A 13,805-nucleotide genomic window follows, 5' to 3' on the forward strand; every position below is an offset into this window, starting at 1 on the left:
TGCTCGTTGGGTCTCTTCAAACTGTGTTTTTTGTCCTTTAGTATACTTTGTGCTGTTTTGTTGAAATGTGACTATTTTGTAGAGATGAAAAGAATGTGGGGCTGGGTGTGGTGGTTTACACCTGTAATGTCAGCACTTTGGGAGGCCAATGCAGGTGGATCCCTTGAGCTCAGGAGCTCGAGACCAGCTTGGGCAACATAGCAAAACCCTGTCTCTCTTTCTTTTTTTTCCCCTTGAGACAGGGTCTCACTCTGTCCCCCAGGCTGGAGTGCAGTGACACGAGTTGGCTTACTGCCACCTCAACCTCCCAGGCTCATGCAATCCTCCTACCTCAGCCTCCCAAGTAACCAGGACTATGCCACTGCACTCCAGCCTGGGGGACAGAGTGAGACCCTGTCTCAAGAAAGAGAAAAGAGAAAAAAGACTCTGGTAAATAGGCCTTTAGTGGTGTGGTGGTAAGGTATGTGAGGAGGGGAAACATTCTATATTCCTATGACTGGGTCTCAATCTTTTGCACCCTAGACTTTCTAATTTTGAAGGCAGTGGTTTGTTCAGTAACCTGTCTTCTCTAACAAATCTAAGAAGAATTGCTGATTTTTTAGTTTGTTCAGATTTCTACTTGTTGCTAGGGCACAGTGATTACTTCTAAGCTTCTTACGTGCCAGACTGGAGCCCTCTTTCTTATTTCATACTTTTTCTTTCTTCTTTGTTCTTTATGTTTCTAGGAATTATAAATAATGTCTTTGGCCACAGAGCTTTCCTAATTATGGTCACCTTTCCCAAGCTTTTTATAGAGATGACAGTCCACTTCACTCCCCAAATGATGGAAACACTTGGGAATTGAGGCCACAGCTCTGAACTCCACAGACCAGTGGCTGACACATGGTGCTTCTTGTAAACAGAGGGATCTTTCATTAGAAGTTAGTGTAAGGGGCTAGGTGCAGTGGCTCATGCCTGTAATCCCAGCACTTTGGGAGGCCAAGCTGGGAGGATGGCTTGAGGTCAGGAATTCAAGCCCAGCCTTGGCAATGCAGTGAGATCCTGTCTCTTTAAAAAAAAAAAAAAAAAAAAGGAAAAGAGAAAAAAAGAAATTAGTGTAGCAAACAAAGGATGATAATCCTCTACTTTCAATAAATGAACTGTAAACCGCCTGTTTTGTTGTATTAGGTTCGAGATGGCAGAATTTCTATGACTCAGCCAGATACATTCTGATTACAGCAGTTGACATTTCAGAGTGAAATGACTTCTGATAGAACCACAGCTGTTTGGCCGCTTATGCTATTACTTACAGAGAATTGTCCTATGAAAGGAATTCATTGTGTTTTAAAAGGTCAGAAAGCTGTCTGATAGAATCATGATTTTCTTTCCTTTTCTTTCCTCCCTCCCTCCCTCCTTTTTCTCTTTCTTTTTCTTTCTTCCCTTCCCTTCCCTTCCTTCTTTCCTTCCCTCCCTCCCTCTCTCCCGTCTTCTTTCCTTCCTTCTTTCTTCCTTTTTTGTAAGGCTCCCAGGTGATTCTAATTTGCAGCCAGAGTTCAGAACTGTGGCTGCAGAGGAAGGAGATTTTGGCATTAGGAAGAAAGTTGCCCTGTGAACTCTTCCAATCTTTTGGGATGTTAGGGAGATGAAGAATGTACTGAGAAGACTTGCTCCTAGAAAAACAGAGAAACACTTTCCCCTTCCTAATACCATATAATCTCTAGTAACTAGCCTACAGTTTTAAAAAAGAAACTTGTTTCCTTAATATTTATTTTGTGCAAATAAGTGTTTAAATTGTCAAAATTCAGGCAACACAGAAATATATAGGCCCAAAAGAGAAATTTTCTGTTTTATTTTTGTCTTCTAACCACCCCCAAATCTGTTCTTTCTTTTTTTTTTTTTTTTTTTTTTTGAGACGGAGTCTCGCTCTGTAGCCCGGGCTGGAGTGCAGTGGCCGGATCTCAGCTCACTGCAAGCTCCGCCTCCCAGGTTTACGCCATTCTCCTGCCTCAGCCTCCCGAGTAGCTGGGACTACAGGCACCCGCCACCTCGCCCGGCTAGTTTTTTGTATTTTTTTAGTAGAGACGGGGTTTCACGGTGTTCGCCAGGATGGTCTCGATCTCCTGACCTCGTGATCCGCCCGTCTCGGCCTCCCAAACTGCTGGGATTACAGGCTTGAGCCACCGCGCCCGGCCTGTTCTTTCTTAATTAATTAATTTTTTGTTTTTGTTTTTTTGAGACAGGGTCTTGCTCTGTCGCCCAGGCTGCAGGGCAGTGGCATGATCATGGCTCACTGTAGCTTTGAACTCCTGGACTCGGGTAATCCACCCACCTCGACCTCCCAGAGTGCTGGTATTACAGGTGTGAGCCTGGCCTATGAAGTGTTTTTTGAATGTTTACTAGGTACCAGGCACTGGATGCTGGGTGCTGGGATATAACAGCTCACAGGACAACACAGTCCCTTTTCTCACAGTAGAGAAAAATAAACAAATATTTAAAGCAACTTCACATAGCTTTAGGTGCTAGGAGAAAACAACACAGTGATGTGGACAAAGGGACCCTGGGAAGTAGATGGTATTACTTTAGATGAGATTGTCAGAGGTGGGCCCTTGAAAAGGTGCTGAAGTCCTGGGTAGATGGGGCCTCTCAGGCAGAGGGACTGGTGAGTGCCAAGGTCCTTGGCTCTCTGGAGCTACAGAAGGAGAGCACTGTTGTGACCATGACCAGGAAGGGGAGGGGTAGGGATGTGGTTGGAATGGGCAGGGGCCTGATGTGTAGGCCTTTGAGACCATGAATAGAAATTTGAGTTAGATGGCACAGGGATTGGCATGGGTTGATACATATGTTTAAAAAAATCACTGTTTTTGGAGAATCAATTGTAGGGGTAAGAGTAGAATTAGGGGCCGGGCGCAGTGGCTCAAGCCTGTAATCCCAGCACTTTGGGAGGCCGAGATGGGCGGATCACGAGGTCAGGAGATTGAGACCATCCTGGCTAACCCAGTGAAACCCCGTCTCACTGCACTCCAGCCTGGGTGATAGAGCGAGACTCCGTCTCAAAAAAAAAAAAAAAAAAAAAAAAAAAAGATTAGAATTAGGGAGATCAGGTAGGAGACTGTGCAGTGGTTCAGTGAGCTATGAGGGTGGCTCAGACAAGGGGTACCACTCTTACTGATTTGGAAGAGCAACAGTTTTTAAAAGAATTATTGTTTTTCAAATTAAAGTAATACATGCTAATTTAAAGAAATTCAAACAGTATAAAATAATGTAGAGTAAAATGTGAACCTGACCATGGGAAAGTTCATCTCCTCTTGTTCTCATCTGGACTCAAACCCTACTTTTTTCCCCCCAAGCCAACCTCTGTCCTCTGTGAACACCATAGGGTGTGTCACTGGTACCTTCCTCAGTGCCTTCATAATCAGTCCTTGGGGACAAATATATGTCCATGCACATTTATTGTTTGTTATTTTATTTTATTTTATTTATTTTATTTAAAGACAGTGTCTTACTCTGTCGCCCAGGCTGGAGTACAGTGGCCTAATTGCGGCTCACTGCAACCTCCACCTCCTGGTTTCAAGTGATTCTCCTGCCTTAGGCTCCTGAGTAGCTGGGATTACAGGCACCTGCCACCATGCCTGGCTAATTTTTGTATTTTTAGTAGAGATGGACTTTCACTGTGTTGTCCAGGCTGGTCTCAAACTCCTGGCCTCAAGTGATTTGGCCTCCTAAAGTTCTGGGATTACAGGCGTGAGCCACTGTGTCTGACATGTTTTTTATTTTTATTAAAAATATTTTTAATTGATACATAATATTTTACATATTCATGAGGTACATGTGATATTTTGTTGCATCATAGAATGTATAATGATCATTTCAGGGTATTAGGGTATCCATCACCTTGAATAGCTATCATTTCTATGTGTTGGGAATATTTCAGGTTGTCTCTTTTAGCTACTTGGAATTATATAATACATTGTATAGTCACCCTGCTCTGCTATCAGACATTAGAACTTTCTGTCTAACTGTATGTGTGTACCTGTTGACCAACCTGTCTTCACCCCGCTCCCACCCACATACCCTTTCCAGCCTCTGGTGACTGTCATTCCACTCTCTACCTCAATGACGTCAACGTTTATAGCTCTCACATGAGTGAGAACATGTGATATTTGCCTTTCTGTGCCTGCCTGATTTCACTTAACATAATGACCTCCAGTTCTACCCATGTTTCTGCAAATGACATGATTTTATTCTTTTTTATGGTCAGATAGTATTCCCTTGTGTACATATACCCCATTTTATTTATTCATTTGTCTGTTGATGGACAGGACACTTGGGTTGATTTCATATTGTGAATAGTGCTGTGATAAACATGGGAGTGCAGGTATCCTTTTGATTTCCTTTAGATAATTATCCAGTAGTGGGACTGCTGGATCATATGGTAGTTTTGCTTTAAGGTTTTTGAGAAACCTCCATACTGTTTTCCATAGTGGCCATACTAATTTACAATCCTACCAACAGTGTATAAAAGTTCCCTTTTTTCCACATCCTCACCAGCATCTATGTATTTGTTTTCTGTCTTTTTAATAATAGCCATTCTGATTGGGGTAAGATGATATCTCATTGTGGTTTTGATTTGCATGTCACTGATTATTATTAGTGGGTTTTTGTTTTGTTTTGTTTTGTTTTGTTTTGTTTTTAGAGAGAGTCTTGCTTTGTCATCCAGACTGTGGTGGTGTGATCATACCTCACTGTAAACTCGAATTCTGGGCTCAAGCAAACTTTCCATCTCAGCCTTCTGAGTAGCTGAGATTAAGGGTTGTGCCACAATGTCTGACTAATTTTATTAATTTATTGTAGAAATCCATCTACAATAGCAAGATCCATCTACATCTTGCTATGTTGACCAGATTGGTCTTGAACTGGTCTCAGGTGATCCTCTTACCTCAGCCCCCTAAAGTACTAGGATTACAGTAGTCTGCATGGCCCACTGCTCTGATGTTTATTATGTCTTTCCTTCTACTAATTTTGGGTTTCCTTTGTCCTTGCTTTTCCAGTTCCTTGAAGTGCATCATTAGGTTATTTAAAACCTTTCTACTTTTTAATGTAAGTGTTTATTGCTATAAACTTCCCTCTTAGCACTGCTTTTGTTGAATCCCAAAGGTTTTGGTATGCTGTGTTTCAATTTTCATTTGTTTCAAAAACTTTTTTTTTTGAGATGGAGTTTCACTCTTTTTGCCCAGGCTGGAGTGCAATGGCGCGATCTCGGCTCACCGCAACCTCCGCCTCCCAGGTTCAAACAATTCTCCTGCCTCAGCCTCCCGAGTAGCTGGGATTACAGGCATGCGCCACCACCCCGGCTAATTTTGTATTTTTAGTAGAGACAGGGTTTCTCCATGTTGGTCAGGCTGGCCTTGAACTCCCGACCTCAGGTGATCCACCTGCCTTGGCCTCCTGAAGTGTTGGGATTACAGGAGTGAGCCACCGCGCCTGGCCTTGTTTCAAAAACTTTTAAATTTTCTCCTTAATTTCTTCCTTGACCCTTTGGTCATTCAGGAGCATTTTGTTTAATTTGCATGTATTTATATAGTTTCCAAAGTTCCTCTTGTTATTATTAAATACTTTCTATTTTATTCCATTGTGGTCTGAGAAGATACTAGATATTTGAAGAATTTGTTGAGACTTATTTTGTGTTCTAAAATATTGGTTTATCCTGGAAAATATTCCATGTGCTGATAAGAAAAATGTGCATTCTGTAGCTGGTGGATGAAATGTCTGTTATGTAAATGTCTGTTAGGTCTATTTGGTCTAAAGTTAAGCTTAAATCCAATGTTTCTTTATTAATTTTCTGTCTAGATTATTTGTCTAATACTGAGAGTGGGATGTTGAATTCTCCAACTATTACTGTATTTCAGTCTATCTATCTCTCCTTTAAAATCTAGTAATATTTGATTTATGTACCTGGGTGCTCCTGTGTTGGATGCATATATATTTAGAATTGTTATATGCTCTTGCAGTTGATTCCTTTATCATTATATAATGACCTTCTTTGTCTCTTTTTACTGTTTTCACTTAAAGTCTATTTTATCAGCCATAAACATAGCTACTCCTGCTTACTTTTGGTTTCCATTTACATGGAATATCTTTTTTCATCCCTCTACTTTCAGTCTATGTGTATCATCTCAACTGTGACATGAGTTTCTTTTAGGCAGCATATAGTTGGGTCATGTTTTAAAAATACATTCAGGGCCGGGCGCGGTGGCTCAAGCCTGTAATCCCAGCACTTTGGGAGGCCGAGACGGGCGGATCATGAGGTCAGGAGATCGAGACCATCCTGGCTAACACGGTGAAACCCCGTCTCTATTAAGAAATAGAAAAAACTAGCCGGGCGAGGTGGCGGGCGCCTGTAGTCCCAGCTACTCGGGAGGCTGAGGCAGGAGAATGGCGTGAACCCGGGAGGCGGAGCTTGCAGTGAGCTGAGATCCGGCCACTGCACTCCAGCCTGGGTGACAGAGCGAGACTCCGTCTCAAAAAAAAAAAAAAAAAAAAAAAAAAAAAAAAAAATACATTCAGCCACTCTGTATCTTTTAAGTAGAAAGTTTAATCTGTTACACTCAAGGTTATGTGTGAGGGCTTATTCTTGCCATTTTATTAATTAAGTTCTGGTTGTTTTATATATCATTTGTTCCTTTCTTATTGTTTATCATTGTGGTTTGGCGGTATTCTGTAGTGGTAACATTTGAGTCTTTTATGTTCCTTATTTGTGTGCTTGCTTGACCAGTAGTATTTATATTTTTATGATTTTCATATTATTCTTTCACTTTTTGGTATAGGACTATCTTAAGTGGTTCTATAGGGAAAGTCTAGTAATGAATTCCCTCAGCTTTTGCTTGTCCAGGAGACTTTATTCCTCCTTCATTTATGAACAATAACTTTGCTGGGTATAGTATCTCTGCTTGACTTTTTGTTTTGTTTTGTTTTTGTTTTTTTTGAGACAAGGTCTGACTCTGTCACCCAGGCTGGAGTGCAGTGGTGCCATCTCGGCTCACTGCAACCTTTGCCTTACTGGGCTCAAACCATCCTCCCATCTCAGCCTCCTGAGTAGCCGGGACTACAGGCATCTGCCACCAGGCCTGGCTGATTTTTGCATTTATTTGTAGAGACGGGGTCTCCCCATGTTGCCCAGGCTGGTCTTAAACTTGTGAACTCAAGTAGTCCACCCACCTTGGCCTCCCAAAGTGCTTGGATTACAGGTGCAAGCCACCACACTTGGCCTGCTGGCAGTTTTTTAATTTCAGCACTTTGACTATATCATCCTGTTCTCTCCTTGCTTGTAAGGTTTCTGCTGAGAAATCTGCCATTAGTCTGATGGGGTTCCTTTATAAGTGCTAGATACTTTTCTTTTGCTGTTTTTAGAATTCTCTCTTTGCCTTTGACTTTTGACAGTTGACTATAGTGTGCCATGGAGGACACCTTCTTGAATTGTATCTATTTGGGGATCTCTGGGCTTCCTGAATCTGGATGTCTAAATCTCTTGCTAGACTTGGGAAGTTTTCATGTATTATTTTGTTAAATAGGTTTTCTAATGTTTTCCTTACCCCTTCACCTTCTGGGGACATTGAAAATTTGAATATTTGGTCACTTTATTGGTGTCCTATATATCACATGGACTTTGCTCATTTTTTAAAATCATTTTTTCTTTATTTTTGTCTGGCTGGGTTATTTCAAAAGACTTGCCTTCAAATTCTAAATTTCTTCTGCTTGGTCTAGTCTGTTGTTGAAGCTTTTGAATGTATTCTGTATTTCATTCAATGAGTTCTTCAGTTCAAGAATTTTTGTTTGGTTGTTTTTAATGATGTCTATATCTTTAGTAAACTTCTCATTTGTATCTTGCATTCTTTTTCTGATTTCTTTGTATTGGTTTTCAGTATTCTCTTATATTTCACTGAGCTTCTTAATGTCAATATTTTGAAATCTTTTTCTGAGACTTCATAAATTTCTTTTCTTTTTTTTTTTTTTTTTTGAGACGGAGTCTTGCTCTGTCGCCCAGACTGGAGTGCAGTGGCGTGATCTCCACTCACTGCAAGCTCCGCTTCCCGGGTTCACACCATTCTCCTGCCTCAGCCTCCCATGTAGCTGGGACTACAGGTGCCCACCACCGCGCCTGGCTAATTTTTTAAATGTATTTTTAGTAGAGACGGGGTTTCACCGTGTTAGCCAGGATGGTCTCGATCTCCTGACCTCGTGATCCACCCGTCTCGGCTTCCCAAAGTGCTGGGATTACAGGCGTGAGCCACCGTGCCCGGCCCATAAATTTCTTTTTGACTGGGATTTGTTACTGGAGAATTATTGTGTTCCTTTGGAGGTGTCATATTTATTTGCTTTTTCATGTTTTTTGTGTCCTTACATTGGTATCTGTGCATCTGTTGTAAAAGTTGCTTTTTGTAGTTTTTGAATTTGCTTTCATAGGGGAGACTTTTTCCTGAAGATGTATCTCTGGTTGTTTGGGTAGGGCACTTTGATTCTTGGTGCATGTACTGGAGTAGTCTCTGTATGATTTCTTCAGCTGTAAACAGTATCAGTGTTGCCTGTGATTTTCTTGGTGGCTCATGGTGTGATTATTAGTGGAGGCTATGTTGAAGTTTGGCTGAGGGCTAGGCCAGTAGGTGGGCCAGTCTTTAGGCCCCAGTGTTGACAGCAGTGGGCTGGGCATGCCTGTTCTTGCACCCCAGCATTGCTTATGCTGGCACAGGTATTAGTGTGTCCAATCAGGCCAATTATTGGGCCTCCAGGTGGCTTGCTTGGGTGGCAGGAATAGCAGCAATGGACTAGGTGGGTGGGCAGGTTCTTGAGCCCCTTAGCAGCAGGCCTGGTGTGGATGATGGCAATTGCAGTAGTGGGATAACTCTTAGGGATCCAGGCAGTCTGCACTGGTGTTGGTGGTGGCTGCAATGGTGTGGGAAGGCCAGTTCCTAGGCCTGCAGGTGATATATGTGGGTGGGTACCAGCTGTAGTGGCAGTGGGAGATTGGGTGGGCCTGACCAGAGACTATGGGAAGAATGCTTAGGTGTCAGTGGTAGTGGACCGGGCTGGGCAACTCCCACACCCTGAGATGGAATACTCAGGTACTGGGCTGAGGGTTAGAGCTGGGCTGGGTATAACTGCCCTCAGGCCGCCTGGTGATGTGTACAGGTGCTGGCTATGAATACTCAGGTACTGGGCTGAGGGTTAGAGCTGGGCTGGGTAGACCTGCCCTCAGGCCGCCTGGTGATGTGTACAGGTGCTGGCTATGATAGACAGGGGTGGGGTGATCCCCAGGCTGCCAGCAGAATGCTCAGGTGTGGCCCTGCTGCTGGGGAGGCCAGGATTACTTTCAGTGAGAGCAGCTGGGGCACGGCAACAGTTCACAGTGCTGCCATTGCAGGCATGGAATGTGTCCTCAGGGTATGTGAAAATGCCTGGTTGCCTCTCTGCTGGGGGTGCAGTTGGGTGGTTGTTGTCAGTGGCTCCTGCCTAGCCCCAGTGTGGAGGGGGCTGGGCTCTCAAAATGGTGCCATGCTGTTGCTGCTTAGGGCTTGGGGGTGTGTGGGACACAGCATGACCTCCCTCTCTGGAGCGGTGCTGCCGTTCAGTTTCCAGGCAGCTCCCTACCTTAGTCAGGGCCCTTGAGGGTTGAAGGTTGAGGGACTCTCCTACAGCTAAGAGTCTGTGGTGGGAATGTAGACTGCTGGGGGTCTCTCACTTACGCTTTCCCCACTTTACCGGACCTCTCCAGGCTCCCAGCCAATCCCGGATGAGCAGGCTGTCTTGCTTCCCTCTCCTTCCTTGCTTTTGGTGTTTCCCACTCCTCTGTGGAATTCCAGTGCTCTCTCTTAGATGATCTGTTTGAAGTGTGATTATCTACTTGCTGTTTTGGTTCCTTTTTATGGAAGAGGCGAATACCATATGCATGTAGTCAGCCTTCTTGAAGCCTCCCAGTCTATTGTTTGTTTTTTAAAATATAAACGTGACCATACTCTGGAAATGTCTCTGCAGTTTGCTCTTGCTCACTTAATGATCTATCTCAGGCACCTTTGTCAGTTCCTATAGAGCTGCCTTGGTGTTTATCTCAGCTCATACTTTTCCATGGTATGATGAACCATATATATCTGATGGCCATTTAGGCTGTTTCCTTTTTTCCTACTACAAACAATGTTGTATTTAATGTTTCCTGCATGTATCTTTGATAGGTACCAAGAAGTGGAGCTGTTGGTTTCAATGGACATGCACATTGTGTGTGTGTGTTTGTGTTTTGTGTGTGCATGTATTTTTGAGACAGAGTCTTATTCTCTCACCAAGGCTGGAGTGCAATGGCACGATCTTGGCTCAGTGCAACCTCTGCCTCATGGGTTGAAGCGATTCTTCTGCCTCAGCCTCCTGAGTAGCTGGGATTACAGGTGTGCACCACCATACCTGCCGATTTTGGTATTTTTAGTAGAGATGGGGTTTCTTCATGTTGGCCAGGCTGGTCTCAAACTCCTGACCTCAGTGATCCCCTCACCTTGGCCTCCCAAAGTGCTTGGATTACAGGCATGAGCCATTGTGCCCAGCTCGTTTTGGTTTTTTTTTTTTTTTAGAGGCATGGTCTTGCTCTGTTGCCCAATTTGGAGTACGGTGGTGCAATCATAGCTCACTGTAGTCTCGACTTCCTGGGCTCAAGCTGTCCTCCCACCTTGGTCTCCCAAAGCACTGGGAATACAGGCATGAGCTACGAGACCTGGCTACATTTCATTTTGATAGATGCTGCCAATTTTTGCACAGGAAGTGCTATTCCAACTAACCTCTCACCAGCATAGCACCCATTTCCTCATGCTCTTGCCAACAGCAGACATTATCTTACCCCCTTCCCCATCTGATGAACTAAAAATATTTCTCTTTGCTTTAATTTACATTTCTGTGATTACTACTCAGGTTGTTCATATGTTTATTGGCTATCTGTATTTCTACCATGAATTGTCGTTGTTTATTTTTCTGTTGGGATATTTGTTGTTCTTCTGAAGCTCTTGTATGGTATTATATTAACCTCTTGTCTATACAGGCATTGAAAGATTCTTTTCCCAATATGCTTGTCTTTTTTCCCTGTTTATGACATCTTTACACTTTTAGTTTTATATTTAGTATGAAAAATCTCTTTGCCTTCAAGGTTCTTTGTTTCGTTTGGGAAGGTATTTTTCAACTCAACATTATTATTTGTATTACTTTAATTTTTTTAGACACAGGATCTCACTCTGTCCCCCAGGCTGGAGTGCAGTGGCCTCATTCACTGCAGCCTTGAACTCCAGGGCTCAAATGATCCTCTTGCCTCGGCCTTCCAAAGTTCTGGGATTAGAGGCATGAGACACTGTGCCCAGCCCGACTCAACATTATTAACAAGGATTATGAGGTGGATATTTGGAGAGTGGATTGTTATAATTTATTGAACCTTTTGGCTGAGAAGTTTTACACAATTTAACAATTACCAAAGAATGTGAAGAAGATGAAGGACACCGCTTTATTGAGGGCTGGATCATCATCTGGACACGCTGTGGACTTCCTCTCTGTAGCCACGGGCTAATTTCCATTTTACAGATAAGGAAATAGGTGACTTGTGGCCGGGCACGATGGCTCATGCCTGTAATCCCTGCACTTTGAGAGGATGAAGCAGGCGGATCATGATGTCAAGAGATCAAGACCATCCTGGCCAACATGGTGAAACCCCATCTCTACTAAAAATACAAAAATTAGCTGGGCGTGGTGGTGCGTGCCTGTAGTACCAGCTACTCGGGAGGTCGAGGCAGGAGAATCTCTTGAACCCAGGAGGCGGAGGTTGCAGTGAGCCGAGATCACGCCACCATACTGCAGCCTAGCGACCGAGCGAGACTGTCTCCAAAAAAAAAAAAAAAAAAAAAAAAAAGAAAAGAAATAGGTGACTTGTCCTAAGTCACACAGTTAGGTTGTGTGAAACATAGTCCTTGGGACACAGCAGGGGATAAATTAATATTTATTGGATGAGCAAGTGAGCTGGAATTGGACCCTCAGCCTGTCTGACTCAACCCAAACTCCTGTTCCTACACCCATGGCTGGCCCTTGCTCTCCCGGCACATGGCCTCCTGAGTTTAGCATATTTTTAACATCAGAGATAGATTGTTCTAAAATAGACAATTCTGTATTTGAATTAGTTTTTCCTTTCCATATGATCTAAAGTCAAAAAATCTGGCTAATTGTAAGGGGATTAAGATGGAGCTTAGGAACAAATTGACTTTTTAGTTTTAGGCCTGAATCTTTGCACAAAACAACAAAAACCACAACAGGAGGAAGAGGCAGCAGGAAGGATCCAGAGTTTTCACTGTAATGCTATTGGGCACCACCTCTTACACGGATGTTCACCTGTGGGGAAACACAGGGACAGCTGCCGTCTGCAGCAGCTCTTTGATCCCCAGGATTTTTGACTTATATAGAATCCAAGGTGGGTGGGTAGGGCCTGACTCTTACAAGACCTTTGAGTCTGTTTTGTTTTTGGTTTCCTATCTCTTTCAGAACATGCTTCTAGAACTTTCATCTATTATGAAAAAATAATGCATCAGGAGCAGCTGGTACCTGCAGGAGGAGAGTTGTGCCTTTGTCAGCTCAAACTGCAGGAAGCGCTTTGGGACCCACGCCCTCTGCAGACACCCATCAGGCGAAGGGCCCTATTCAGGGTGCTCCCAGCCTGGGCTCACTTCCACAGGAGACCCTTCCCTTATGGGGGCTGGGGACAGATTCTCACCCTGCCTGGGCACACTGCTTGAGGGAGGTCTGATGCTCGGGCAGGGAGGAGCTGTACACCGTCAGAGGAGATCTAGGGACAAGAGCGGCTCTGCTTGAGGAGGAGGATTGGTATATGTCTCCTCTTCCCCAGTCCCAGCACAGCCTGCTGGGATATTTTGCAAGAGAGTTCCCCAGCTCTGTAGTGGCAGTAACAGTAGCAGTTGGCCCCTTAAATGTGAGTCCAGAGCAGGCCTGGAGCTTTGTGCTCAGCCGGAGGTCAGCTGTGCTTCCTGTCTATAAAGAAGAGGTTGACAAGAAACTTTTGAGGCTTTTCCTCTCACCAGTTCATTTCTTGGGGATGAATCAGTTGGATTTTTAATTCACTGATGGCATGGAAATAAAATATGGATTAAAACACTGGCAAACACTCGCCTGCTTTTTTTGTACCGTTCTGGGATCGTTCATGGGTAGCGGTGATGCCATGATTGTGCCCCCCAGGAGCTTCCTGGGAGTGGTAGAAGCCAGCACGTCTTCCTCACCCTGCCTGCCCTCCCAGTGGTCCTGAGCCATCCAGGAGAGTGTGTGCCGTGTGATGTGCACTGACTAGCCAACCCATGAGGCTGCTCGGCTGGTTGCTGCTTGGCTCATCTTGGCTCACTGCAACCTCCACCTCCTGGGTTCAAGCCATTCTCCTGCCTCAGCCTCCCAACTAGCTGGGACTACAGGTACCCATGACCAGGCCCGGCTAATTTTTGTATTTTAATATTTTTAGCTTCGTGTTAGTGAGGCTGGTCTTGAATTCCTGACCTCAGGTGCTCCCAAAGTGCTGGGATTACAGGTGTGAGCCACCGTGCCCAGCCCTGAGTTTTTAGAGCCATAAAGGTGGACTCAATTCCCATAGAAAGAGCCTTTTAGCTCCCCCGTCCTCTACCCCACAGCCAGAGTAGCCCCCAACCCTGGCCACGCACCTGGTAATAAAGGCTTCAAGTTATAAGAAGAATCAATTTGGTTGAAAGCCATAAGGCTTGGCATCATCTATGTCCTGTGAGATAACAGCCACAGGAAATTCA

The sequence above is a fragment of the Papio anubis genome, chromosome 6 (genome assembly GCF_008728515.1).
Source record: "Papio anubis isolate 15944 chromosome 6, Panubis1.0, whole genome shotgun sequence".
NCBI lineage: Eukaryota > Metazoa > Chordata > Mammalia > Primates > Cercopithecidae > Papio > Papio anubis.